We start from the raw sequence: 17,176 nt of genomic DNA, 5'->3' as shown, positions 1-17,176 counted from the left end.
TTACCAGGCTCTGCCAGTGAGAGGCACACTAATTTGAGGCTGGCCTCAAACTGAAAATTGTTAAACAAAAAATTAGGTTTCAGCATTTTAAGAAAAATCTGCTTGGAGCCCAGCACTAACAGGACCCTAAGGATTTAACTAACTGCAAGGAAAATACAGACAGACAAATTTCTTGACTTTCTAAGCTCCTGAGACAGATTTCCACTTCTGGATCTCAACAAGGCATACAAGTTCTTCCACAAGTGACAGGTTACTTACTGGAGGGTGGATATTCCCCCTCCCCCTCCCCCCCCCCCCACACTCTTCACGCATTCAGTCAAATTTTGGTCCTACTGAAGGGAAAGGGAGTTTTGCCATTGACTTCATTTGGACTAGAATTTGGTTTGTTATCTTTTTCATTCATTTTATTTATTCATACACATATAATGCATTGGCTCAAGTTCACTGGCTGAAGGCAGTGCACTCCAGCACGCATAAAGTTGGGTCCAGTTAACGGAAAACAGCCTACAACAGAAACACTGAAACACACACACAAATTATTACCAGTGTAGATTCAAGTCATACAACTGGTAGCACGCAGAGCAGGTCACCTACACACAGGCCCGCCGATGGGTTGGGAGCAAACGAGGCAATTGCCCAAGGGCCTGGGCGATTTAAAAGGGCCTAGGGGCCCCGGCGGCGGCCGGGAGCCACGGGACCTTTTAAATTGCCAGGGCTCCTCGGCGTGCACGGGGTGGGCATATGGAAGCCCTGACCGTGCTGGAAGACTGCGCCCAGCAGCTCAGCCGGCAGCAGCTTGCTGGGCACCAGCCAGCACAGGTGCAGCTCCGCCCAAATGTCAGGTGGACCTTTCGAGGGGGCCCATGGATGGTTCTGTCCTGGGCAGAGCCGTCCCTAGGGTACAGTGGATCGAGGCGACCGCTCTGGGTCCCACGCTTTGGGGGGCCCTGTGGGCCGGTGTGATTGGCTAGTGCGGTCGGTCCCAGAAGTGATGGATTCATCACTTCTACCCCAGACCCCGCTAGGGACGGCCCTGGCCCTGGGGCCTGGAAATGCTGTCGGTGGGCCTGCCTACACAGGATCCTACCTGTTGCAGAATCAGAGCTTTCTTTTCTTTTCTCTCTCAGCAATTTAAAATTAATTATTGTGTACTTTTCAATACCACCCCTGCTAATGGAGGACGGATAGCTCAGTGGTTTGAGCATTGGCCTGCTAAACCCAGGGTTGTGAGTTAAATCCCTCAGGGGGCCATTTAGGGCTCTGGGGCAAAAATTGGGGATTGGTCCTGCTTTGAGCAGGGGGTTGGACTAGATGACCTCCTGAGGTCCCTTCCAACCCTGATATTCTGTGATTAATTGTTGCAACTTTAAGGGCCAAATTCTCAGCTGGTATAAATAACCACAGTTCTGACTAAGTCAGTGGAGATACACCCACCTATGGCAGCTGAGAACCTGACCTAACTAGTCAACAATGCCTGCTGTTCTTTTGTTTGGTTGGGTTATTTTTTAAATGTCATTGTCTTTTTATAATTCTACTAAACGTATCTAAAGCCCAGGCTAACTCTTTCCCCACATTGTTCCACTTCTAAGTAAAACATATACAATAAACTGAGTTCTATTTTTCTCATAATCATCCAGACGATCTTCATGACTCTGGGGAAAACAATGCCAAAGTGATGGGTTACTGCGGTGTCTTCATTTTGAGCATACTCTGGAAATTGGCTTGACGTGCTCATATATTCAGCATGGGTGAGATTTACCCATCTGCAGAAGGACAGCACCAGACTAGAGGACCATGTTAAGTCCCATAGAAGCTAAACTTCTTTGTATGAACTGGCTTTCCTCTCATTCACCCTAGTGTAAAATCAGGAGTAACTCCATGAAATCAACAAAGTTATGCTCCTGTAAAATTGGTGTAGATGAGATGAAAGACAAGCCCATGAAATATCCTGCCTGACTGGTTTCATTGTACTTATTGGTCTCTTAGATTCCCCCTTTCACACCCACCTGTTCTCCCAAAAATGACCTCCCCCTGACCTCCCAGAAGGTCTCCAAGCTGCTGATCCTTCTTATGCTTCATTCTCTTAAGGCTGCAAGGCCATCGAATATGCTAAATACTGCACAGAGCTTCTGCTTGAAATGCATCCACACAAGCCTTCCTTCTGGGCTGTATTTTTTTACATTTTAATTTTTGGCAGTGCTATAGGGAGCAAGAGTGGCGTGCAGCAAACAGCATTTACCAGCGTGTGTAGCTTGGCACCAGAAAATAATTACTTCAGAGTTCAAAAACTTTCAAGGTGCTCTCTCTAAGCTGCTTCACATTTAAGATGTGTAACACTAAAAATGTCACTTTTGGATCCCTGCAGACCAAAACAGAGTGCCTTCAGCTTTCTGATTGGCAGAAAATTGATTGTCAAGCTCCAGGAAATTTCCAGCACAGCTGTAAAATGTCAGAAATACTCTGCTGCTGCAAAAGCTATCGAGAGTGGTTTCAATTAACACTACTTTCTCTTCAGACCTCATCCCCAGAAAGAACAAGCTTTCTGTTTGAGTATTAGCCATCCTTGATTTCCACCCACCAGAAACAGGTTAAAAAGTTACTTACTTCGGTTTCTTCCTGTCCCAAGCAGGGGGCTATGCCTCAGGCATCAGAGGGAGAAAAACAAGATAGTACAGATGCCTGTGCAGATATCTGGATCTGATTCTCTTAATGTTCCATGCACTGCAAGTATTTAATCTCCACATATTTCTTACGAAGTGGGACAGATCCTGGCCCCATCCCATTCCTATGATCTTTGACACAGATACATGGGTAGATCTCTGACTCAGCTACCTCAGTACACCTCTGTACTCAGTATGTTGTATGTGACATTCCTACCTTAGCATTTTTTATTTGTATTAATCTAGCATCGAGGAGCCCCAGTCATGGATCAGAACCCCTTCTGCTAGGAGCTGTACAATGACAGTGCCTGTGTGACGCCAGCAGATGAAGTGCCAGCTCATGCCAAGGCCTCTGGGCCTCACTGAATACTGAGAAATGCAGAGCTGGAAACCAGCCCGGCTCACCTCGGTGTTAGGCTTGTCAGAAGAGACGTTAAGTTGACAAGAATGTGTTTAGTCTTGATGAAATGTTTGTAGGATGCTGCATGTATTGATCTCACTGACAACACCAAGTTATGTTGAGTGTTTGCATTGTAAACCTCTGTAATTGTGTAACTCACCAAACAGGAAAGAAGCATTAATTAATGTAAAGTGCTGGGCCTGCACGCTACAAGGCCCACTGAAACCAAATGAGCCATTGGGAAAGATCAAAGGACAAAGACTTTGTTGCTGTTCCCCCCACACACACACCGATGAAGAGCAGACAGGAGCCGACACTTGTTCCATTGGTTTGACCTCTGGGGGAAGGGAATAAAAATTTCTGACCAGAAGGAACTGTATCACTATGATGCTTGGAATTTGGAGAGGGTAATATTTCCAAGCATAAGCAAGGAATCTCCAAGCTGCTTAGCTTGGGTTAGCCCTAGAGGACATAGAGCTTGCACATTACAGAAGCGTCTATTAACACTGTAGCTCATTTGCGTGTGTATGTTTACCTGCTTTAACCTTGTGAATAACTCTTATTTCCTTTTTCTTAGTTAATAAACCTTTAGTTAGTTCAATATAGGATTGGCTACAAGCACTGTCTCTGAGAGACCTAAGGTACCCTTGACTTGGGGTTAAGTGACTTTGGGACTGGGATTAACCTGAATATTATTGTGATATTTGGTGTAAGGGCCAATATCGCAAAGGCAGGCATGCCGAGGTGGCAAGACAGAAGAGTACCCAAGGGGACTGTCTGTGACTCCATGTTAAGATTGTTACAGTGCTTGAGGAATTCACACCTGATACTTGGTTGGTGAAATCTAATCATAGAACACACAACCTGCTTCTTAACAGCCTACCCTGAGGTTGGCACTCATTGTCAGCAGCCATTCTAGACAGGTTGACACCCTGGTCTAAGAGCTTACAATCTAGAGTATAAGACAAGAGACAATGGATGGAGACAGACAAGAGGAAACAATAAGACAATATTGGTCAGCATGATAGGCAGTGGTCTCAGATCATCAGATGCCTAACCATTGTCCATAGCAACATGGACCAAATGATCCTAATCTTATTTAGTGCTCCTGTGAGCAACATTTCCTTTCATATCAACTGGAGTTTTGCCTGAATAAAGGATGAGTAAAATCTGAGCAATGTCTCCAGGATTTGTCTTGGCATCTGGATTTCACAAAACCTATGCAGGATTTTTAGTACAGATAGCACTGCCCAAAACTAGCTAAGTCTCCTGGTGTTGGGGTTGTTCTGAGCCAACTCGTACTGAAGCCAATAGAAAGACTCCTGTTGACTTCATCAGGAATTGTACTGGTCCCTATTTCCTTATAAACAAACCCAGGCTTTTACCCGACTCCTAAGGTACTGGAATGACAAACTTACAGGTTTCTATCATTAAAAGGCCACTGATCTTTTCTGAGTTCCCTTATCATTCCTCTGTCAAACCCAAAAAATGACTAAAGGTTTTATATGTACCTAGGAACAAATCTGACAAGAAACAATCAAAGATGAGAGAGAGAGAGAGAGAGAGAGAGAGAGAGAGAAAACAGCTGCCTGATAAAAGAAAGGCCAGTGGAAAATACACACATTCAAAGAGAAGCCTAGGGGACTCTAAGGGCTTGTCTACAGTTGAAATGCAAGAGTGGTGCTGCTGTACTGATTCAGTGTAGACACCGCCTACACTCGCTGGAGGGGTCTCCCATCAGCGTAGGTAATCCACCTCCATGAGAGGCGGTAGCTAGATCAATGGAAGAATTCTTCCATCAACCAAGCACTGTTTACATGGGGACTTAGGTCAGCTTAAGTACACATGGGTGAGATAATATGTTTTATTGGACCAACTTTTGTCGGTGGAAGAGACAGAGACAAGCTTTTGAGCTCCACAGAGCTCTTCTTCAGATCTGGGAAAGGTGTCACAACTATATACAAGGTGGAAAAGTTTGTTAATCATAAGTAGTTAACACAGATTGCAAGGGACTATTCAAAATGACATGGGCTATTAATATCTCTGCAGTCATAGGAGGGTTGTATGCAGTGTTGTTGTACCTTTGTCCGTTCCAGGATCTTAGCAGGACAAGGTGGGTGAGGTACTATCTTTTATTGGACCAACTTCTGTTGGTCAGAGAGACCAGCTTTCGAGCTTACACAGAGCTCTTCTTCCAGTCTGGGAAACTTACTCAACAGTGTCACCATTAAATACAAAGTGGAACAGATTGTTCAGCATAAGTAGTTAACACTTATTTCAAGGAGGGTTAGTGTGTTACAGATTGTAGTAAAGAGACTTAAAACCAGGATCTCTGTTGAGTCCATGATTTTTAGGGTCTTAATGGCCCACTTCATTTTGAATAGTCCCTTGCAACTTGGGTTAACTCCTACCCTTAACAATCGGTTCCACCTTGCATTTAGCTGTGACACTTTGTTTGCCTTTCCCAGACCTAAAGAAGAGTTCTATGGAGCTCGAAAGCTTGTCTCTCCTCTGTCTCTTCCACCAACAGAAGTTGATTCAATAAAATATATTATCTCACCCACCTTGTCCCTCTCATGTCCTGGGACCAACATGGCTACAACAACAATATGTGTGTACAGATACACATTGCATTTATTAATAATAATGCTTAGTACTTTAATTGTGCCTTATTTTAAAAACACCTGACAATCAAATGACTAATGTATTCCTACAATGAATAAAGTAGGTAAGTAAGATTATGGATGAGGAAACAGAGAGAGAGAAAAATTAAGACTTGTGCCAGACCACAGGGCAAGTCAGCATGAGCGGGGGGATTCGAATTCTGGAGTCATTTGCCCTATGCATAGTCCGCTAAGCCATGCTACCTCCTTTGATCTCATGAAAGCATTGTATTGAAAGTATATTTTCCCTCTGCAAGGAACACCTAACAGTATCAATGAAATGTAAATTAATATGCACCATTAGACACCATTCCAAGGAGACAGCTGACAGGAAACCTGTGTGTGAGAATCCTAATATCTGTGTGTCTGAAGGAGTATAAATTCTTCTGCTCCTCTCCAGTAGCCTAATTCGATTCAACTTTGTTTATTAAGGGATTTCATTTGCTAACTTAACATGAAATGAAATCCACATGATTAAAAAGTCACGAGCAATAAAATTTTAACGAGGTTTATACAATATAGTATTAGAAATTTTCCTTTCATATCGGCAACAATGAAACCCGCCGATGTTGAATAAAGGGACAGCAGGAATGTCTTTCGACCTAGCAGTAAGGATCTTCGCTCTGAGACAGAATAGGTGAGCAAAATGATCATACGATTCAGGTGTTGACTCAGGAGTGAGAGCAAATAATTGGGAATAGCGATGTTTTCACCATATAACCGATTCCAATATAATTCCTTATGGGTCTTCAGGGGTATTTTTAACCAGATTTACTCATAAGTGTTTCAGAATTTCCTTGAACAAGTATAAAAGATAACCTTCAGTTCCTCCAAGCCTCTTTTCCATACGTCACAGGCATATTTGAAGGTACAGAGTAGAGCTGGATTTTTTGGTTCAGCGGCTAAACCGAAAAATCTGAAAAAAAATTGTTTCAAGTTGACCCAAAATGACAATTTTTCATTTTTTTCTTGCTGAAACGGAAAACTGAAAAAAGAATTGGGTTTTTAAGTTAAAACTAGCTACAATTCAAAATGAAACAGTATTTCAAAATGACAAATTGAAGCATTTCAACTTTTTTGGACTCCCACCCCCCCATTTTTATTTGGTGGAAACTATTCACCGGGACCCTTTATCACTGAAGGCCTTCCACAAATAAACCTTTCTTTACATAGTACATAAATTTTCCTGAAGGTGTTAAGCATATTTCCATTTACTAACCAGCCGTAGAGGTAGAACACAGCATGAAAATGAATGCAGTTACATATGAGAGGCAGGATGGTCAAGTAGTAAGGAAGATAGGCTAGGACTTAAAACCAGAGTTCGATTTCCTGTTCTGCTATAGATTTCCTATCTGACCTTGGGCAAGTTGCTTAGTCTCTCTGTGCCTCGGTTGTTTATCTGTAAAATGGGGCTAATATTTTGGAGCTAATATATATGTTCAGTCTCTGCTGCCAATTAGTTAGTGGAAACATGTTTAACTCATTCAGAAAGATGTAGATGCCATGTAACAAAAGGGAATAGACAGATAGATAGACAGACTGATAGATAGATCCTTCATCCATTGACTTCAGCAGGAGCAGCCCAAGCTAGATTCCATATATGAAATCACTAGAAATCTGCAATGACTAATTTGCCAAATGAATCTCAGCTTGAAACTGGTGACCCAAAAATCTCAGTCAGGAAGATGCCAATATTGTCACTTAACGATAGAAAAAAAAAAACTCTGGTGCTTTCTCCTAATAATGAGGGATATCAAACCTCTTATTTCAGGGGTAATTTGTTCACTGAGGATACCTCAGTTTCAAGCAGGAGTAAGCTGCACCTGTACATACATCAATTTATAGCAGGTTTTCACAGGAGCAGCTACACCAGTGGCTAGCATCCCAGTGCAGGAGAAGGCCTCATAGTGTGAGTGACCTGGTTGCTAGGGTTAACCCTATGGATAGCCATGCAGGTGATGGTTTCCTACTTATACTGGGATCTTGTGCGACGATTGTACAGTCTTGAGCAAAGATGCAGTCTGAGGAGGAAGAAGGGAGCTTGGAATCGAAAGAAAGTCCTAGAGAAAACAAGGAGAGAAGCTCAGAAGAGACCATGGGAACATCTAACTCTCCAGCACAGGGGCTCTGGTGAGCCAAAGCGAAAGCCTCACCAACAAATCAAACCCCGAGGGATCTGTACAGCCCAAGGCACTGAAAATGCATTTTGTCCCACTTTGGGCTTTTCTACAGCCAGAGGAATCCATGTGATCCTGGTCATAAAGTTTAAGGCCAGAAGAGACCACCACATTATCTAGTCTGAGCTCTTATAGATTACAGGCCATCTTTCTGTTTTTCCAGGTCTTTTGAAATGCATATGGATGTGTTTGGAATCCACATCACTGCATTCCTTAAGAAATTGTCCGTCATGTAGATGTAATTCAAGATACCACCATACACCCACCTGTCAGATTCTTTAACAACTCTGTACATTTTTTATGCTCAAATATTTTAGAATTGTTCTCACTGTTCCTGAACTGTAATTGGTTTGAACGGCCCCAAATGATGGTTCATCTAACTCGAGTGATTTTTGACTCACAGCCCAGGCACTGTATCAAAACATTTATCAATTAATCATAAAACATAACTAACATAGTTGTCCACCCAAGAAAAACTGTCACTTACAGGCTCATGTATGTTCGTTCTTATGAAAGAGCTGCTATATAGAAGTCTATTTCCTGCACAGACAAGGTGGAAAATCTGCTAAAGGCAGAGGTCAAATCTAGTTTAATTTTATACCCCTTTGTAAGAATGTTCTCTCTCTCTCTCTTTAAAAAAATAAAATAAATTAAAAAAAAACCCTCAAAAAAACCCACACCCCAAACCCTCATGTTTCTTTCCAAGTTTCCCAAAGTTAATTCATGTTGAAGAAAAAAAAGATTAGGATAAAATTTCAAATATTAAAATCAAACACAGGATTAATGAGTTTTATTTCTAAACCCAAGAGGTTGTCTGGAATTTGGGATATTTTTGTAGTAGTCAGACACCAGACATAACCAGATGCTGTCATGTTTTGTACCAGCTCAGCACAAATTTAACACCTTGATGGAGAAATTTTATGTCTGTTTTGTAGTGAAAATGTTTCAACTTTTCTGAAATCTACTGTCCAAAATATATTCCTATGGTCTGAGCTGAAATAAAAGGATTTGAAATAGACATGGTTTCTTGCTTTTAGGGAAAACAACAACAATTGTATTTATGCATCTTGCCCCACCTTGCATAAATCTTTGGGATCTCATCTAATGATTTGAAAAATACTGTAAAACACCTCAAAATATAAGTCAATTAAAATAAGGCATAAGGCCAAATTCCAGACAACCTCTCCAGCACCAGGCGGGAAAAAGCTTTCTGCAATTTTTCTTTATTAAGACAAATATAGCCCATTCCACACTCTTGCTGCCAATATTACAAATTGCATCTATTGAGAATTGGTGCTGTTCCCAACCTGTTCTCAAATATAAAGTATGTATTGACAAAACTTACCCTTTTACTAGGGCTTGGTTTTATTATCACTGAAATTCACTAAGATAAAATTCAACACAGACTTTCTCCCCAGGGGTGGCTGCTCTTAGGGCTCCTCCCCTCAGAATGCTCAGCCCACACAGATCATCTGTCTCTAAAGGTCCTGTTCTATTTTCTTTGTTGCCTTAGTGAATCAGCAGAATCTACTTAACCTCTACTGAGCAAGACCAACACCTCACAGGGGGGGTGTTTCAGACAAACCCTGCCAACTTGATCTTTCTTTCTATGTATCTACCTACCTACCTACCCTACCTACCTATTGTTCAGTGTCTACCAAATGCACACTTGACCATTGACTTAAGGTGAGCTGGCAATACCCCCAAGAGATGGTTTGAGGAGGAGCACAGGACAGACATGAAACCAAGAGCAGCTTACTCAAGTTTTGGAATAGCCTTCCAAGGGAAGCAGTGGGGGCAAAAGCTCTATCTGGCTTTAAGATTAAACTCGATAAGTTTATGGAGGAGATGGTATGATGGGATAACATGGTTTGGTAATTAAATATTCATGGTAAATAGGCCCAATGGCCTGTGATGGGATATTAGATGGGGTGGGATCCGAGTTACCCAGGAAAGAATTTTCTGTAGTATCTGGCTGATGAATCTTGCCCATATGCTCAGGGTTTAGCTGATCACCATATTTGGGGTCAGGAAGGAATTTTCCTCCAGGGCAGATTGGAAGAGACCCTGGAGGTTTTTTGCCTTCCTCTGTAGCATGGGGCACAGGTCACTTGCTGGAGGATTCTCTGCTCCTTGAAGTCTTTAAACTACGATTTGAGGATTTCAGTAGCACAGATATAGGTGTGAGGTTTTTTGCAGGAGTGGTGGGTGAAATTCTGTGGCCTGCGTTGTGCAGGAGGTCAGACTAGATGATCATAATGGTCCCTTCTGACCTAAATATCTATGAATCTATGAATCAATTACCTGGATCACAGTACATTTAAAGGTGGGATTTTCAAAAGTGTTTAGTTCTGGCTCAACTCTTCCCCCACTGAAGTGAATGGGAGCAGAGTTAAGCCTATGCTGAGTTTAATGCTTTATACATCAGCAATGAAAGCTTGTTATCAGAAATGGGCCAGGATGAAAACCATGCTGTGAACACTACCAAACTTTGGAATCTTGTCTTGAAAGATTCCAATTAGACCTAAAGAACAACTCTGACATTTTAATTTCCAAAATGTTAAAGTCTTTGATTACCTTGGATGTTCACATCAGCTGTGGTGCATTGGCCCAATTAATTGTAATCTGAATGAGTAATTAGGGACCTGGAGATGGACAAACTTCAAAAGATTCCGACATGCTACTCCATTTAGAAAAGCACCCACAAATTTAGATGCTTATTCAAACTTCTCTTTGGTCTGGAAATCTTACAAGAACAGGCTTTCTTCTGGAACTGTAGATCAGTAATATACCACAGATATAGCCTGTCTCACGGTATTTCTGCTTATGGTCCCAGCCAAAATCAGCAAGTGCAATGACATGCAAAATAATTTAAAAACTAACTGAACGTTTTAGAACCTCAAAAGAGCCTCAGTCTAAGTTGAGAGTGAAGGTTTTGATGGGTCATGATTTTATCCTGTCCCACAGACCTAAGGCATATGCTGACTCTTGGGCTTTGTAAAGGCATCAGTGATTTTTTTTATTTTGTTTTTCACCAATTGATCTGTTTTCATCCACATGCTTTTGAACAGCAGGAGAGAATATGAGCTGTAATTGTTATGTATGTTAGCTAACAACACCCTAGAGTACTGGGATGGTAAATTATGGCACCTGTACAAAGAATAAATGGGACAGGAGAAAACATTCTTGTGGAGATTTCTTTGGTTCTCTGAAGTTTCAAAAGACCTCGATGGAGGTTATGCAGAAAAACCAGGCATGTCAGCTCCATTCATGCATGTTGCTCACAAAGAACCAAAATTAGCACAGAAGTAAATGAGTGCAGCTTCTAGTATCTTTAAAAGGAGCAAGCCCCACTTGCACATCAGGTTAGAATTTGGTTTGACATGTAGTATCGAAAATGAAAATGTTAATGTTTTGCAACTAGTAGATAGTCCACGAGAGCTGTTCATCTGAGGGTTTCCTTCCTTTCCAGAAGGTGACAGGATTTTGTGAAAGCCTGTGGGCATTTTGGGGAATAAAGTAGTGTGAAAATCAGTGTTTAGTTTCCGAGAGACTAAAACAAACATTTTCTGATGTTTGGATTCCACAGACACTCCAGCCCTGTCTCTGGAAATTAGCTTTGACTATTTGGCCTAAGACCAACTCAAAGTGAAACCTCTTTGTTTCACCTAGTTTCGAGTTGAAAGCCATGCAGGACATCCTATATTTGAGTGCACCAATGTGTTTTCGCTCTTAGACCTACTTTGTGCAAAGTTGGTGTCCATGTTACTCAGTTCAGGAGCACAGATAAATTCGGGTATGTCTACACAACAAAGAAAAACCCGCGGTTGGCCTGTGCCAGCAGACTTGGGCTTGCGGGGCTAGGTGGGAGAGTCCCAGAGCTTGGGCTCCAGCCCAAGCCTGGAAGACTACATAGCAGTGAAACAGCCCTGCAGCCCAAGAACTGCAAGCCTGAGTCGGCTGGCACGAGCCAGCTGCAGGTTTTTCTTTGCTGTGTAGACATACCCTTGTGGACATAGTCCAGGGAAAGGCATTCCAAAGAACTACATCTGCAGCTGAAATTTACTGTATGTATAGGCAGGATGTGAACCCTACACAACTTCTTCCTTTTTCAAGAACTCAAACTCTTAACACAGTAAGATTTTTGGGCTGCTCTCCCATCTGGACTATGTAGTAACTCATGATGCCGCTTAAGCTGAACAGAGTCTAAGTTTCCATTCTTGGCCTGTGTTTCAATTTAAAAAATTCCCACAGTAGGATGATCATTATGCAGCCAATAAACAGAGACCCAGAAATCCCAGTGTTCAACAAACAGTTGCACGCTGGCCAAACATGAGCCATGTGGAAGCCTGCAAGGTGACCGATTGCTCTACACCAGGCTCCGAGACACAGGGATTTCACACACGGTGCTGTCATGTTTTATGGGCACTTCATCTGTCAGGAGATTTAAAATAATAATACTAATATTAAAGCCAGCAAAAATAAATAAAAATGGTGTTTTATTAGCCTAGGAGGAGCTAACCTGGAAATATCATTGGCACAAATAGAGCTGTATAGCCTGTCCAAGAGATAATAGGGCTGTGACATTGCAATGGGTTTGTTTATTCAAGCAGGCAGTCATCCTCACTGTGAACACTGCCACCATACTATCCCTTAGCAAGATGAGCATCCCTCCCCCTGGTTGATGGAACAAAAGCAAAGTGGTGATTTCTATGCTGACAGCTTTATTGCCTCCCTAACCTAACTATTTTTAAAGAAACAGGTTATCTCGGTGATGTAAACAGGTCTTCCCGCATGTGATTATGTCACTCCCATTGCCAGAATGTGGTAGCTTCACTTCACACTCACTTGTCCTGTCAAGTCAGCTGTATAGATCGCTCAGTAGCTTACATCATTGGCTTCAGTGAAGACGGGCTGAGGACCAACTCCGTCTTTTGATTTGTAAAGTGGATTGGAAAATAGAGAGCTATATCCCTTTTAAAAAAAATTGATCTAGATTGTAAGGAGATGAATTAAGTTACCTAGACACTCAGAGCCAAAGTGGTGTCTGTCTAACTGCGGTTGGTTTACATGTAATATTGGACAAATGGATTTTGGGCTAGGGTCTACCATCTATGCATCCAAATATGAGAGGCTGTCAACTATGAACACAGGTGTTGATCTTCCAGTTGTGTGGCCACTGGTTGAGAATCACATTTCCTCACATTTTAAAAGTTGGTCACTTCAGAAAGGACAATGGACTTAATGGATCAGATTCCCTGTTGGTGTAAATAAAAAATCATAAATTGCAGTCAATGGAGCTATGTCAGTTTACATCAGCTCAGCATCTGGCCCATTGTTTCCATTTTAGAGATGGGCAAACATCTCTGAAAAGGATCAGAGTTTGCTTTTCATTCTGAAAAGTATCTAAAATGTAGATGCTTATCTGGAGTTTACCACATGTGAACTATTCAAACCATGTGTATGCAAAATGAAACTGGAGATCCTACAGTCTTCCTGATATTCTGACATTCCTGTTTTTGGTCCTGGTCATAAATACCATGAACACAACATCTCTCACAGCAAAGTTTGGATCAGATGTGAATCCAAACTTCCCCTGATCGTGGGGTGTTCAGATCTGGGTTGTTGATTCAGGCACATCTCACAGTAATTTGACCCATCTGGTTCCAATCTCCATGAAATGCGGGAGTGAAAGAAAAATTATGCAACTCTTTCTCAACCACTGTCGGGTCTAAACATGCTTAGAGGTTTCTAAATTGATCTAAACTGCTTCACTGATCCCTATTCTTGTGGGACCAGTGTGCCTCTCACACCAGCATCATAGAAGTCATAAAACACCACCACAGAACTGCCTAGGATTGTCTTTCTTGGAGCTGACCCTCGTCTCTGTGCTAGTCTTGCAGGAGATTAAAAGAAACAAACCATATTGTTATAATGATGAGTTTGTCTCAGAGTGCAAACTTAAGTGACAACCTCAGTTGCTTGCACCTCACCATTTTGGATTTACTTCACAAGAAGGAGTAAATTGTTGCAGATAAGTAGATCCAAAATGATGGCACGAGTCCCATGGGACCACGCAATACCTTGCCATTTGTCCTGCAACCATACAACTCCTGTTAAAGGGATATAGCACTGTAATGTGGACTCCGCAGGAAAAAAACTTGAATGAAACAAAACCTGTAGCTTTTGTTAGTTGTTTTGCCAAAACTTTGAGCTACTGTGAGTTAGTGCTGTACATGAAGACTTGGAGGACCAAGGAAATAAAGCCAATACAATTAGCAGATTACTAAATACCAATGAGAAATTTAGAGCTATAATGCAAAATCCTGGAGCATTAAAGGATTTACTACTTGGCTGATGAGAAGCAAAACTCTGGATTTCTATTTCAGTCCTTAATTAGTAATTTTTTTAAGGCTGAGCTAACTCATAAAAGGTAACATGGGAAGCAGCACAATAAACTTAATAAAACATCTTCTACAAAATAAAAAAGGAGAAAAAAGAAAGAATAGTTTCTAATAGAAAACTAAGTTCCGGTTCATCCATTTCCTTTTGTTTTCTTGCCTTCCCACCCACAATTAGTTCTTTTCTAATAATATTAAGCTGTTTGTTAAAGCAGTAACTGAAGCAACAAAAGTAGCATTTTAAAACCAAAAGTGGAAGCTCCAGTGGAGAAGGGGCCTTTAGGGAATTTTCTTTCTCAAGGCATAGCTTTTAAGGTATTTTTAAAGCTTTCACTCTCTGAGACTGATTCCGAGGATCCATCCATGGAAGTAGATCTTAAAATGAATGTAGTGGTCATCATCTGTGGTAGCTGACCAAGCTCATGCTTAAATTCTGCTGGAGCCACTTGTGCAGTATCATGCCAGCTCTGCCTGTGTGGAAATGGGGCAGGTAGATTAGGAGAAATGTATACACTTTCAAACATAGGGAAGAGAAGATGCTAACGTCCAGCAATGCCATGTTTTTATTACATCATCTTTGCAAAAGTGTAATTGTTGGTTGCCTTTCGCAGAATTATGATACATCACTGGCAATCTATTTACAGGAGTTGGCTTTGCAATAGCATTCAGGCAACTTGGCGATTGGGAGAGAAGGCTGCTTTGGGATATGCACAGGTACATAGCTATTTCATGGATTCCAGTGGTTTCATTTCTGGCCTTCTTTACCTGTGACACACTCCCATCAACATCCCCCTGCTAAACATTTCAGGGCCTTTCCATTGATTTCAACAGTCTTTAGATCAAGTCCATAAAAGATAACCAGTTTGCCTCATGAGAAAGGGGAGAAAAAGACTGTAACTAAAGTCTGAAGAAATATACTGTAGGTCAGCGTTTCCCAAACTTGGGATGCCACTTGTTCAGGGAAAGCCCCTGGCGGGCCGGGATGGTTTGTTTACCTGCCATGTCCACAAGTTCGGCTAATCGCGGCTCCCACTGGCCACGGTTCGCTGCTCTAGGCCAATGGGGGCTGTGGGAAGCGGTGCGGGCTGAGAAATGTGCTGGCCACCCTTCCCCTAGCCCCCATTGGCCTGAAGCGGTGAACCGCGGCCAGTGGGAGCCGCGATCGGCCGAACCTGCGGACGCGGCAGGTAAACAAACCAGCCCGGCCCGCCAGGGGCTTTCCCTGAACAAGTGGCCGCCCTAGTTTGAGAACCACTGTTGTAGAGAACCAAGTCCTAGATAAATTACTTGCTCCAAGCAAAGGCAATTTTAAGTATCTTTTCCATTGCCACCATTCGCACCCTGTTCTCTTTCCTTTCCCCAGAGAACACAACAGTACAAGTCCCCTCTATGAATTAATTACGAGTGCTGCAAATGATCCCTGATCATATCTGGGGCCTGAAGGCACTTACTGTACATGACTGAGCAGACACACTATTGGAGTAAGTATCAGGAAAGTAGAAATTCCCCAAATGAAGAACTGGAAATTGAGAATGGCCTGTTCCAATACTGAATTAACGGCACCTCTTACATATAGTTCCTCAGATAGCTGCCTACTTGGCATATGTCTGAGGCACCGCTGTGGGGACCAATCCTACCTGGAAAGGATAGAGAGATGGACAGTATGACCCAATAGGTCCTTGCTACAGTGCTGTAATGTGTCACAATTCTCTGCTATTCCAGTAGCTCCATCCAGTTACATGATATGCGAGAATGTGTCAGGAATGAACATGAAGGAGACCTGAATGCAAGAACTAAATATTTCTGCACATAACCAGCTCCCTTTCAACAATTAAATTTAAAATGGGATCACCCCTTCTGAATAAAATATCTCTAATTTTGTTTATTAATTATTATTTATTATTATTATATAGTGTTATTTATACTACAATTGAACCTAGAGGCATCACACAAACTAAGGTCCCATTGAGCTGGGCGCTATACAGACCGTACAGTGACAGACAGCATCTTCTCCAAATAGATTAAGATCTATCACACAAATCCAAGCCAGTTGGCTCAGTCCTCAGCTGCAGTGAGTTCACTAATTTTATCCCGGTGACCTTCACTCCCATCCCCGGTTTCTCGTTTGTTGTCCCTCGTCATTAGTTGAGGCCTGGGGCTGGGTCACTTTGTGAATTAGCCACCCCCCCGTCAGGGACTTAAATATTGGTGTGGATGGTGCTATGTCGGCGGGAGGGCTTCTCCCACCAACACAGCTACCTCCGGTAACGGGCCCTGGAGTAATTAAGCCGACAGGAGAGCTCTCTCCTGTTGTCTTCGAGCGGCTACATTACAGAGCTGACAGCAGCATCAAGACATCTGCAACGCTGTAAATTCTCTCGTGCAGCCACAGCCTTAGTGAAGAGTAAACAGGCCTCCTAATTGTAACTAGGTCGTGACTGCTAGCGTGGGAACGAAACAAGGAGAAGCACAAAAGAAAAGGTGAATGAAGAAAACAGCTGACTATGTGTTTGGTTTATAATCTGTGAATGTCTCTAATTGTCCAGTATTTGAACATTAATTCTTATGAACATATAATAATCTGTGAAGGGAACATGCTCTGAGAATACAAGACACGTATGTCTTGTGTCTCGGTTTGGGGTTAGGGAGGAGGCATACTAGCAACATATATTGCTAATACAGACACTAATGCAGACCTAACACATGTACCTCCTAGCTTAATTATGTGCCATAACGAAATGGAAATTCAGTGAAGGTGGTTTCACCTCATCTGTGAATCGGGAATGCTCAGATTTCAAAATGCTCAACAGTGACAAGGTGTCATCAAGCAGTTTCTTTAAATTTAGCGGTTTGAAATTCAGAATCCACAAACAAA

Source organism: Chelonia mydas, chromosome 12, assembly GCF_015237465.2.
Source record: "Chelonia mydas isolate rCheMyd1 chromosome 12, rCheMyd1.pri.v2, whole genome shotgun sequence".
Lineage (NCBI taxonomy): Eukaryota > Metazoa > Chordata > Testudines > Cheloniidae > Chelonia > Chelonia mydas.
Note: the sequence above shows the minus strand (reverse complement) of the source record.